General features: G+C 38.2%; 1 protein-coding gene and 1 long non-coding RNA gene across 2 annotated transcripts in view; both read left to right on the top strand.

Moving 5' to 3' along the window:
- LOC139144120 (uncharacterized) overlaps window positions 1-12524 on the top strand; it is a 386360-nt gene that overhangs the window by 117284 nt on the left and 256552 nt on the right. The window lies entirely within an intron of this gene.
- LOC139144121 (uncharacterized) overlaps window positions 7183-12524 on the top strand; it is a 228164-nt gene continuing 222822 nt past the window's right edge. Inside the window, exons 1-2 of the long non-coding RNA XR_011554747.1 lie at window positions 7183-7415; window positions 8088-8258. This is a non-coding gene — a long non-coding RNA (uncharacterized lncRNA). The remainder of the gene's footprint in view (window positions 7416-8087; window positions 8259-12524) is intronic.

Here is a 12524-nt window from a genome sequence, read left to right as displayed (position 1 = left end):
GCCTCTGCACATGTGATAAAGGTTATTCAGGAAAACAAAAGGATTACAATGTATGATTGAAGCAAAGAATTATCAGATAATGAAAACGATAAAGGCATTTGGATAACAAAGTGAAATTAATGATCTATCTAACAGCAAGTTTCCGTGAAATTACAATTCACTTACACCATTTATTCCTACTTGGAAAGTTGCGAATGAATATTAGTCAATGCGTTTCGATGTCATATTCATTTTTATACGGTGACGAGGCAAAAATTCAAACGCTCGCTTACATTGAGTTATAAATTCCAATTTCACTTGTCTTTTTCTTTTGTGTATAGATAGAAAACGATCAATTTTAGATATGACAGCGGCCCTGTGCCCACACAGAACCTGACGGGGTGCAAATCGTGATCTGGCCTGTAACGACGAAGCGAAGCTGGTAGATCATCAGCGCCCATTGTTTTCTATGGGACGCGAGTATGTGTGTTGCCGAAAAACAGAAGGCTATAAAAATGTAAAAATACAATAATTTGAGCCAATATTTAAAAATCGAAAACGATACGATTGTAGAATGACATCTAAAGATTACGGATTTAGATTTTTACATTCATAGCTGATGAAATAAATATATTGAAGCAAGTGATCGGCACGATAGCGGCCATGAATTTGTAGATAGTAGACGCCATTGTTTTCCTATGGGGCGCGGGCAATGTGTTTTTTGTCAAACTACAGACGGCGGTTCAAGTGTAAAATCACAAGAATATAAGCATATATTTAAAAATCGAAAACGATACGATTGTAGTGTGGCATCTCAAGGTCTCAGGTGTGAATTTTTGTATTTATGAATGAAACACTAAAAAAATTGAAGCAAGCGATCCACAAGGTACCGACGACGGCGCAAAAGCCATTGTTTACTGTGGCAATTTTCATATCATTCATCCACACTTGCAATACCTAAAACTCGCCGGTTCAATTTTTTCATTTTTCGCACGAAATGAAAGAAAAGACACAGTCGTTCGGATGTTCATCGTAACAAAAATCGTATAGTTTTCGATTTTAAAATTACGTCCTACTTTTCTGGTACGAATTGGTTTCAGGGCTTAATTAGCCAGTGGTGCTGTACGCGATTCGAAAATAACCGCTTGTCTGTGTCAGCATAATTTTGGCAGAATTTTCGTAATTTATTTTATGTGTAAGTAAAATACTTACATATACGTTTCATGTATATGTATACTATATATTTAGAGAATCTTTAGGGCAATGCTAGCATGAAACGGCGGCAATAGCGTTATATATTTCTGACGGGCGTCAATGTCCATGAGACAGCGTGTCGCTGCCGTAGTGGGCTCATGAATAATTCATTAGGACGACTACGCGTGAAACAAATTGGCTGCCAAAAAACCCGTAGTGCCGCAGTCTGTATTCTAATTCGCCAGTTGATAATCACATGGGGTGCATTCTTTTGTGATGATCCACGTAAACGACGTCATCAGGCATCATTTGTTGGAACTGTTGCCTGCCAGGCATCAGTTCCGAAAAATGATGCCCGCTGACGTCAAAAACGACATTGACGCGTGCGCGGACCGGAATGTAAACAAAGATGTCGTCTGCGGCCGATCGAAACGATAGTTGAGAATTTTTTGCTTTCTCCTACTTTCTGAAGAAGAATTGACTGCTTTGTTTTCAACAAGGACTCGAAACGGACGAAAACTATAATCAAAGGTGCATTGAACGTTTTGCAGAAGTATTGCGATCCTGTGAGGAAAAACGTTTTCTTACTGAACCACTCCAACATATTACATCATAGGCCTACATGAGACAAGTTTTGTGTATAGTACGTTCTTATGCATGGCTACGGATGAGATGTGTTACAAAACACATATTGACTGGCCATGAGGGCAACAGCATACGTCTTTAACCCCTTGGGCCTGTGAGTCACCCCCAAAAACAGACTGTTTCCCTCGGCTACGGCCTCGGGAAACAGTCTGTTTTTGGGGATGACTCACAGTCCCTCGGGGTACAGACGTATGCTGTTGCCCTCATGGCCAGTCAATATGTGTATACTGTTTAACAGCATTTTCCACACAAGATTGAACCATAGACAACAACCAATGACGCAGTAACAGCGTCTTCAACACATTTTAAACATTCTAACATCAACGTTGGAATAGCACAGCAATTTTACATGGACCTAGAACCACATACAGTCAGGCGATTGATGATCAATACACCGTGATAAAAAAACCCACGAATTCTAAGATTACAAAATTCGATCAGTGAGAAGAAACAACAGACAGAATACACTAGTTAAGGCAAGACCTGACAAACGAACACCAAGGACGCAATGACGGCGTATTCAACACAAGCAACAACAATTTGAAAGAAAGACACACTAACAACATTGTTAGAAATATAAAGCAAACAAGCACGAACAAAAACACATAAAGGCAAGCGACTGATGAAGGAGCATCTCAGCGTTTTGAAACGAAAGCGTCAAAGGTTTCACGTTGTCTCAGACATAACCGACCTGGCTTCGTTTCGACATGGCACACTCATTTCATTAACTGCCAAAACACTATATACAATAGGACACAAACAAACAAACAATCGACATGAAAAATGGCACAGAAAACGATACACGCCAAATACTCAACAACAAACTAAACACTATAAATTAAACACAATCAAATAGTTCATGTGTGTAGCCACTTTCCCAATTAAAATGAAACAAACACCACTGGTATTTAGTACCTAAAGTGCACAAAACTCCCCCACTCGGTGCAACATTTTAAGAAGGCCAATCATTAGCTGTTGTTCAAGTCCTACACACAACATCACTTGATTCATAGACTACTACATTTAACCGATCGTTGCCAAACAGAAAACATACATTCGAGACGAACAACACGATTATCGTCACACTTGACGTTGATATATGTACACAAACACCATACACGATGAAGCAATCAAACTAGTCAGCAAAGCCCTACATAAAACACCAAGGACGAATTGACATAGACTTCAACACAAGCAACAACAATTTGAAACATAGACATTCTAACAATAATGTTAGAAATTTACAGCAATCAAATACGAATCATAAAACAGAAAAAATCAAGTGACTGATGAAGAAACATCACAGAGTTCCGAAACGAAAGCGTCAAAGGATCACTTTGTCTCAGACATAGCCGATCAGAGCTCGTCTCCCCATGGCACATTCCGAACATAATTGCCAAAACGCTGTATACAATAAAACACTAAGAAACAAAATTTACACACGACATAAAACGGCACGGAGACCAATACATGCCTAAAGAATCAGCAAGAAACTTTTCCTTTAATTTACTTAGCTGAGACTTTATTACTTGCTAAAGGAAGTTTTAACGCATCACCAGCCAAAGCGACCTTACAAATTTATCAGAAAGCTCTTTAGACCAATGAGGCACAAGTTTCCCGAGAGGTGTCAAGTGCATAGGACTAACTCAACATTTGAGGAAAAACATCGGGAACAATAGAATTAGTTGACTGGCCATAATCCCAAAATGCTCATTTTTGTGTTGGCACGGGGCTGGAATATGGTTTACATTCTCAATTGTAATTGTTTCAAATTATACGATCTTGACCTCAGCTTCCGTTATAGGACGCAAGAAAAGTCATTAGGATTTTTGATGAGTCTTGAAATCAGAAATTGATGAAGTTGGAATTTGATTTGCTAGGTTTTACAAACTTTTATCAAAGAAACTATTGAAATTGTTCACTATTTCCTGATGTGGGTTATGATAACTCAATCAGATGCAACCTTTAATTGACTGGCTGATGTTTGCTCTCTCATATTTTCTCTTACATTATTTGAGCCAATCAATTAATGATAGCCCTCCACGTCTTTTCTGTATTGTTTGACTTTCAATGAGTATAGTGTTGGCACCTGTTTGATTATCTTTTATTGCGGACGCAAATAAGTTTAGCAATATTTTACTAAAATTTAAAAGCTGGTGTTTTTATTAACTGACGTTACGATTTAATCTATAAATCTGGCTTATCTTTTTCGCGAGATTACTTTTATACATTAGTTTAAAGGGACTGTTTGCGATCCCTGGGATCACCTTTGTTCTAGTCTTTAAGAGGATTATGGAGGTGTGATAGCCTTGCTTCCATTGAAATTGCAATCTGGTGGGGAAATTTTCTGATGAGACAATCTGGTGCCAAGACAGGCCTTTAAGGGAGCGCTGCACCCAACACAGAACATTTTGCTCAAAAACACGTTCTTGTAAATATTCATTCAATTTTATTAATATTTTAACCCAAGATTAAAATGTTGGTGGGGTTTACCTTTTAGCTTGTCAAGCAGTCATAAGTTTCGTGATAAAGAAGTGTTAATTTATGCAAATGAATGCAAATCACCCGATTTCCTGGCTTCGTTTTCCTCAGAGGATAGAAACAACAAACAGACAGACATAAAAACACAGACTATGTCACAAACACGAAAGATACACTTCAGAGATTGAGTCTCTTGATGGCTATTGGAACAAAGCTCTTCCTCTACCTTAATTTTAACATTTCAAGCAGAGAAATCTCCTTCCTGAAGACAATAATTCAAAAAAGGGGTACAGGATGCTTTCGTACGCAGCAGTGATTGCTCATGCTTTGCGCAGTATTACAATATCAGTGAACACTGGAAGGGAAGGAGTGGGTCTACCAATTATCTTAGCAGCTTTTTGAGATTTTAAACAACTTATTGCGATTTACCGTAGAGCGCAACGAAAGTCGTACACATTGCTATAAGTCAGAAGTGGTTCAATAATACTCCGATATAGTAAGAGTAACAGATGTGAATCCGAATCAAAGGAAAGTAACCTCATAAGCACGTGCAACCGCTGCTGACATTCTTTTGAAAAGCTGTTGTATGATGACAAAATGGAAGTTTATTGTCAAGAATTACGCCAAGAATCTTGACGAAGTTCACCTGTTCAACAGGTTCTCCATCAATACAAATTGGGTCATTTTGATCAGGAACCTGAGGAAAGTCGATCGTAAGCTCTTTCATCTTTGATACGTTAGCTCTATGAAATTCGAGCTACACCAATCAGAAAAATATTTAACCGTATTTATGTAATCAATCTTCGAGTTTAAGTCACTTGGGAGAGTAAGTACAGCTGCGTCATCTGAAAATTTGAAAAAAGGGCTAGCTGGAGAACTACTCCGGCAGTCATATGCATTTGTATACAAAATAAACAAGAACGGACATAAAACACATCCTTGTGGGGCACAAGTGTGTTTGTGGAAATCACCGCAGATTTGGACTGTCCAACCCTTACACATTGTGGTCTCTCAGTAAGGAAATTATAAACCCAGCGAATGATTGAAGATGGAACATTGAGCTTCATAATCTATCTATCATAATATATCACTGAATAGTGTTGAAATAATCGTAATTTCATACCAATCCATAATCCGATAACACTAGGTCAGAATCCGTAATACAACGTAGACACAAAACAGCACAGAACAGAGAGTAAATAACCGGTACACAAACAAAGTCAAATTTTACGAAAGAAAGATATACGGACCTCTTACCAAAAGACTAAGAAGTGATGTCAGGTGTTTCGATAATACTAAGCGCATCCTGCCCCACATGTTGCACCCGCTATATATCAATCTTTAAGTGAGATAGGTAGTGGTCACTAACTAAGGCCCAATGTCACCGATGCCATCAGTGATCATTTGTCGAAGAGATATATTGTATTTATCTACCAGCTTGTGATACCTGCCAATAAAGCGTTTGAATGTAGAGACAAATCTTTCTCTGTTGTAACCTTGATTTAACAGTTTGTAAGAGAATAAGCTGAACTGAAATCAATGAATCAAATCTTGGCATAGTTACCAGCTTTATCAAGATGTTCTAACAATTCATGGAGAAGGCAAGCGACTGCGCCATCTGTACCTCTTTTACGTTGATATGCAAACTGATTTGGGTCCAGTTTTGAGAAGGGAGAAGATTCGACAGGCTCAACCTTTCAAAACATTTCTTAATAAGGGTGTGAGGGCTACTGGTCTATAGTGATTAAATTCTGAAGGTGATGAAATTTTGGGAACGGGTACGATTGCCGAAGTTTTCCAAACGTTAAGGATAGTGCCAGTGTCGATGGAACGGTGAAATAAATTCTGAAACACAGGACTAAGTTCATCAGCACACGCCCTCAGCACACAACCAGTAATACCATCTGGGCCTGGCGCTTTGCGCGGTTTCGTACCTTTCAGCTGGCGCCGTACATCACAGGCAGTAAAGATTATGTCATTTTTAAGTGGGGATGGACAGGAGGTCAGCCATCTGTTACATTCTGAAGAAAAGTTTTTTTTTTCTCAAACCTGGTGTAAAACATATTAAGATTTGTAGCCAATGATTGTGGATCAGATAAATTACATACAATGATTATCAATTGCAGACGAAGAGGCTCCAAATATCACATGCGGCAACATGACATTAATGTCTTTGCCTGGTGGAAGGGTTACGGTTGACACTTACAGCAACATTACTCTGCGGGATAATGTGAACATGAATAATGAAATAAATAAAATGTGTACACCTCCAGAGGAAAACAGTTTTGCAATCGGTACAACAAATGTAGATTGTACATTTCAAGATGAAGCTGGCAATGTGGCCAATTGTATCCTCGATATCATAGTGAAAGGTAGGCAAGTGTTTAGAACTAAGCGTATCATATAATGATTGATATACTTCTCTGGCCTTTAAGCTAGCAAATGTAAGACGCGCTTGCTATGGCAACCTCAATTTATGAGAAATGTAGCCAGTATTCGCAAGCTCGTTGGATGCGTTGAATTCTGTGATGGTGCCTCGCAAATATGTCGAAGAGCTATAAAATCACCTTTTAATGGACATTTCCGGAATAATTTTATACACTTCATGGACTAAGTACCGTACAGTATCTACCTTCATAACTGTACTTAAACTTAGTTGTTGATGAAAGGTATGAATTCAGAATGATGTAAGGGCATAGTATCAATTAATCGGCTAAGATTCAGGGGATGATTTGTTATGGGCGCATTAGTTGACACTGCTGATTGTCCACCTTTGCAAAATAACTTTCAATATACAACGTCAATCATTCAACAATGTACATACTAATTCTCATACTAATTCTCATACTAATTCTCATACTAATTCTCAATCTGTACAGAGATACCGCCCGAAGGCGTGTGTCCTGCAACCATCGAGACAAGTTTACTTCCGCCCGATAATGAACCAGTACCCGTGAACTGGACAAAACCAGACTTGTCAATGTTTAATGTGACAATTGTGAAATCGACATATCAGCCATTGGACACCTTTAGTAATGGTTCAACCACCGTCATTTATACATTTAAGGATAAACATAGCAATATTTGGAACTGCTCTTTTGAAGTCAGTGTTAATTGTGAGTGTTTGTCTTGTCTGTATTTTTTATTATACTGTTGTCATAGGTCATTTGATTGCGTTACTGTGGAAATATAAATCAGCAAACTTTGAAACATATTTGCTGTCCCGTATCAGTACAAGTCGCAATCAGTATTTCCCCGGACAACGGCCCGTTGTAATTGTAAATAAAACAAAGTACAAATTAAGTTTCCGATTCCAGGGAGTTAACGCACAAATTAAGAAAACTTTGCGAATCATACAATTCAAAATATCTATTTGCATAAGGAAATAAGATGGTCAGAATGGTCATTTTTCTGTTCAGACAGAAAGTCGCGGGTAGAGGAAGCAGTAGAAGACCCTTATCCCATGAAGAGATAATGGTTTATATGCTAATATTGGTCGTACAGACAACTGACATTAAGGGGAAAAACTGTCTTGCAGGCCCAAAGGAGATATCTAAATATTTCATAATTTTGCAAAATCATAGAACAGTTTGTTTGTGTGTTATGAATTTGTAATTCACTATAAAACATGGATGTTCGTGAAACGGTTCTGAAGACATCCATCCCGAGACAACTTACGCCAACTTGACCCTAAGAACTTGAACCTACAAGCCATAATCTATTCGTTAGATCATATTTTCTAAATGACGAAGGAATTCGAAGACTTACAATTTCGCCAACACTTACAGATCCGTGCCTTATCTATGAACCACCTACAATGGATTACGAAGAACCGCTCTTGTACATTTTGCATGGCGACTCTGCTGTTATTACCTGTGAGGACGGATTCAGACCAACAGCCAATGTTACCTTGATTTGCAATGATGGACGTTTTGATCATGAAGTCCCCGACTGCATTGGTGAGTTATTTTCTTCTCGAAGATGGTAGAATTTCAAAGTTGTTTAATGTTTCGCCCATTCCCACTTCACGCTTTTCAAAATTTGTAGAATTTTAAATCACTATACGGTGGCAATATCCTATGGACAACACTTTGTGATGAAATTTTTTGATAATGACGTAGAGTTTTCATTGTGTTTATAAAAATTCTTCACACGTCCGTAATGCATCCATCGCTATGCGATCGTCTAAATCGGAATCATATTATATTATAGTCGTAACTCTTCGTTCCTTTGCTATGTGAGTAGCGGTTCTAAATTTAAATAAAAGCTGCAAGCAGCGTTGGCGGGGCCCAAGCGGATAACATGGTTGAAAGATCTTGCACTAATGATATTATGTGCAAAATTCGATCTTGGAAAAGTATGATTTTGAACATCATCTCATAGTTACTGTACGTGTCAGTGGGAATTGCGCGTAAAATCCAATATGGCGGCCAAATATGAAGGATGTAGCACTTGTGGTTACTGAGTTATGGACATATACTCATATTTAAGGGCAAAGGTCATCGAGGTCACGTGACATTTTGTCAAAAAAATTGTAATGCTAAGTTATCCCTATATACCAAAAATCAAACCTCTAGCTCTATTGGCTGGCTCAGAATTAGATATGCGCATAATTAATGAGGTACAGGATGTGGTGTCATAAGGTCTCCAATCATACCAAATATGAAGGCTGTAGCACTTGTGGTTACTGAGTTTTTGACATATACGTATATTCAAGGTCAAAGGTCATCGAGGTCACGTGACATTATGTCAAAAAAATTGTATTGCTAAGTTATCCCTATATACCAAAAATCAGACCTCTAGCTCTATTGGCTGGCTCAGAATTAGATATGCGCATAATTAATGAGGTACAGGATGTGGTGTCATAAGGTCTCCCATCATACCAAATATGAAGGGTGTAACACTTGTGGTTACTGAGTTATGGACATATACGTATATTCAAGGTCAAAGGTCATCGAGGTCACGTGACATTTTGTCAAAAAAATTGTATTGCTAAGTTATCCCTATATACCAAAAATCAGACCTCTAGCTCTATTGGCTGGCTCAGAATTAGATATGCGCATAATTAATGAGGTACAGGATGTGGTGTCATAAGGTCTCCCATCATACCAAATATGAAGGGTGTAACACTTGTGGTTACTGAGTTATGGACATATACGTATATTCAAGGTCAAAGGTCATCGAGGTCACGTGATATTTTGTCAAAAAAATTGTATTGCTAAGTTATCCCTATATACCAAAAATAAGACCTCTAGCTCCATTGGCTGGCTCAGAATTAGATATGCGCATAATTAATGAGGTACAGGATGTGGTGTCATAAGGTCTCCCATCATACCAAATATGAAGGCTGTAGCACTTGTGGTTACTGAGTTATGGACATATACGTATATTCAAGGTCAAAGGTCATCGAGGTCACGTGATATTATGTCAAAAAAATTGTATTGCTAAGTTATCCATATATACAAAAAATCAGACCTCTAGCTCTATTGGCTGGCTCAGAATTAGATATGCGCATAATTAATGAGGTACAGGATGTGGTGTCATAAGGTCTCCCATCATACCAAATATGAAGGATGTAGCACTTGTGGTTCCTAAGTTATGGACATATATGTATATTTGAGGTCAAAGGTCATCGAAGTCATGTGACATTTTGTTAAAAAAATTGTTTTTCGTAGTTATCCCTATATACCAAAAATCTGACCTCTTGCTCTATTAGATTGCCTAGTATTAGATATGACTCTTACATAGGCCAGAATAAGCCATTTGTATAGCTTTGCTGCAGAGGTATATTGGAGGTCAAAGGTCATTGAAAAATCAGAAAAATAATACTTTAAAAATCTTCTTCTCAAAAACTGCCAGGTTAATTTCCTTGAAATTTATTATAGAGCATCTAGTAGTATGGCCTATAAAGTTTGCGAAAAGATTTTGGTGTTAGTTCTGGAGAAGAAGAATTTTGAAGATTAAATTGGTATTTTTCAAAAATCCAATATGGCGGCCAAATCATGTGACCGATCCAAATGTCTTTCGCAAACTTAAAAGAGGTCACTCTAAGGATGACATGAGTAAAATTTCAGTTAAATCGGTGTGTTTGTTCTGGACAAGAAGATTTTTAATGATTAAATTGCGATTTTCGTAAAATCCAAGATGGCGGCCAAATCATGTGACCGATCCAAATGTCTTTCGCAAACTTGAAACAGATCACTCTAAGGATGACATGAGTGAAATTTCAGTTAAATCGGTGTGTTGGTTCTGGAGAAGAAGATTTTCGATGATTAAATTGTGATTTTCGTAAATTCCAAGATGGCGGCCAAATCACGTGACCGATCGAAACGCCTTTCGCAAACTTGAAAGAGATCCTCCTAGGGAAGACATGAGTAAAATTTGAGTTAAATCGGTGCGTTGGTTCTGGAGAAGAAGATTTTCAATGATTAAATTGTGATTTTCGTAAAATCCAAGATGGCCGCCAAATCACGTGACCGATCGAAACGCCTTTCGCAAACTTGAAAGAGATCCTGCTAGGGATGACATGAGTAAAATTTCAGCTAAATCTGTATGTTGGTTCTGGAGAAGAAGATTTTTAAAATTAAATTGGTATTTTTCGCAAATCCAATATGGCCGCCACATCGCGCGACTATTCGAAATTTCTATACCCAGGTGCACGAGATCTCATAGGTACCTATTAGCCCTGCAAGTTTCAGAAGTTTGCGGTAAGCGGTGCTTGAGTTCTAGGTCGACAAAAAAGAGCGGAAGAAGAAGAAGAAGTAGAAGAAGAAGAAGAGAAGAAGAAGAAGAAGAAAGTTGAATTCCTATAAAACCAATAGGGGCCCAGCCGGTAGGCTTGGCCCCTAATAAATGCCTATCACTTAACTTGATTTGGATTTTATAGCCGTCCTAAACCATCCTTATAATATGTCTTTATCTCTTCTCACAAGAAATGTTCATACTTTCCTTCTGCTGAAATATTACAGGAATGCTTTATTTGTTCAGGTATTCGCTCTCCTACTTTTATTAATCACCCTCCTTCATTTAAACTAAGGACAATACTCTGTTAGAATGGTCTTGTTTTCGTCTAGGGAATGAATACATATTCCTAACGATATATTTCAAAAACCAGGAAAGGGCAAGATACCACTATGCTATTCAGGATCAAACATGAATATCTGAACCAAACCGTATGTAAAAAAATACGAATAGATCTGACCTTTACTACCGAATAACTTCACAATTGTCATGATTTAAATCTACGCCATTTCCTAACATTATTTACAAATTCAACAGTCAATAGATTGACAAGTGCTTGTAGTTAGTCATCAAGGTAATTTTCTACAATGCTAGCTCGATGTTAATGGCTCCAGCAGGATATTTAAACGTTTAAGAAAGGCATCTTTGAGTTCGTTTCATCGACGTATTTAAATGCAAAGTTTAACGTATTTCGAAGGTTGTCGTAACATTAATAAATACTTATGGCTTTCCTACAATCATAGTTGACACAGATATAGGGTATGGAGACCAAGGTGAAGGCTAGTGTTTCCTGCATGCTATGTGACCACAGCTTCACCTTATCATTGCTATAATGTAACAATCTAACCGTGCGCTAATCTGCATCTACTTCCCGTCCTAACTCACTATCACCATCAAATCTACGAGCATTATCTCCTCGAGTCACCAGCAGCTCGCATCACAGTGTTGTCAATCTTTCGCTGTAGTCTTTTCAGCTCTTGCCTTACTCCTCAAACTCTCGCAAAATCCCACCCACCCTCCACGGTGTAGCGGCCAACAGTAAATGTCCAATATTTTTTGTTAATTTTGACGACTAAAAAGCTCAAGAATTTCCATTAGGGTTACTGGCATTTGCCAGGAGGGTGTCCGGTACCATGTTGTCCGATGTGAGGCGAGACAGTGCAAGAGATCCCACGCCATATTCAAGGTCGCTACCTCGCCTTGTAACCCCGATGTGACAATCCGCACATCTTTGTTCACAGGCTGTCCTCGCTTGAGGTCATTCAAATCTTCGACTGGCTTCACAAGAAAGGCCATTAACGCCAGTACGTGTTTCACCGCCCCTGAATTTCACTAAATGCCTGTCTCAGTGTCCTTTGTTTAAGTTAACATCATGTTAAAATACATAATATGCATTATTATCACCCAGACTACCATTGGTTAATTTAATACACAAGCGACTGTATCATCTCAACCATTTTACTTTCAGATATCGACGAATGTAA

Source organism: Ptychodera flava, chromosome 11 (genome assembly GCF_041260155.1).
Source record: "Ptychodera flava strain L36383 chromosome 11, AS_Pfla_20210202, whole genome shotgun sequence".
In the NCBI taxonomy this organism is placed as follows: Eukaryota; Metazoa; Hemichordata; class Enteropneusta; family Ptychoderidae; genus Ptychodera; species Ptychodera flava.
The sequence above is the reverse complement of the archived record's forward strand: the minus strand, read 5'-3'. Positions and strand labels throughout refer to the sequence as shown.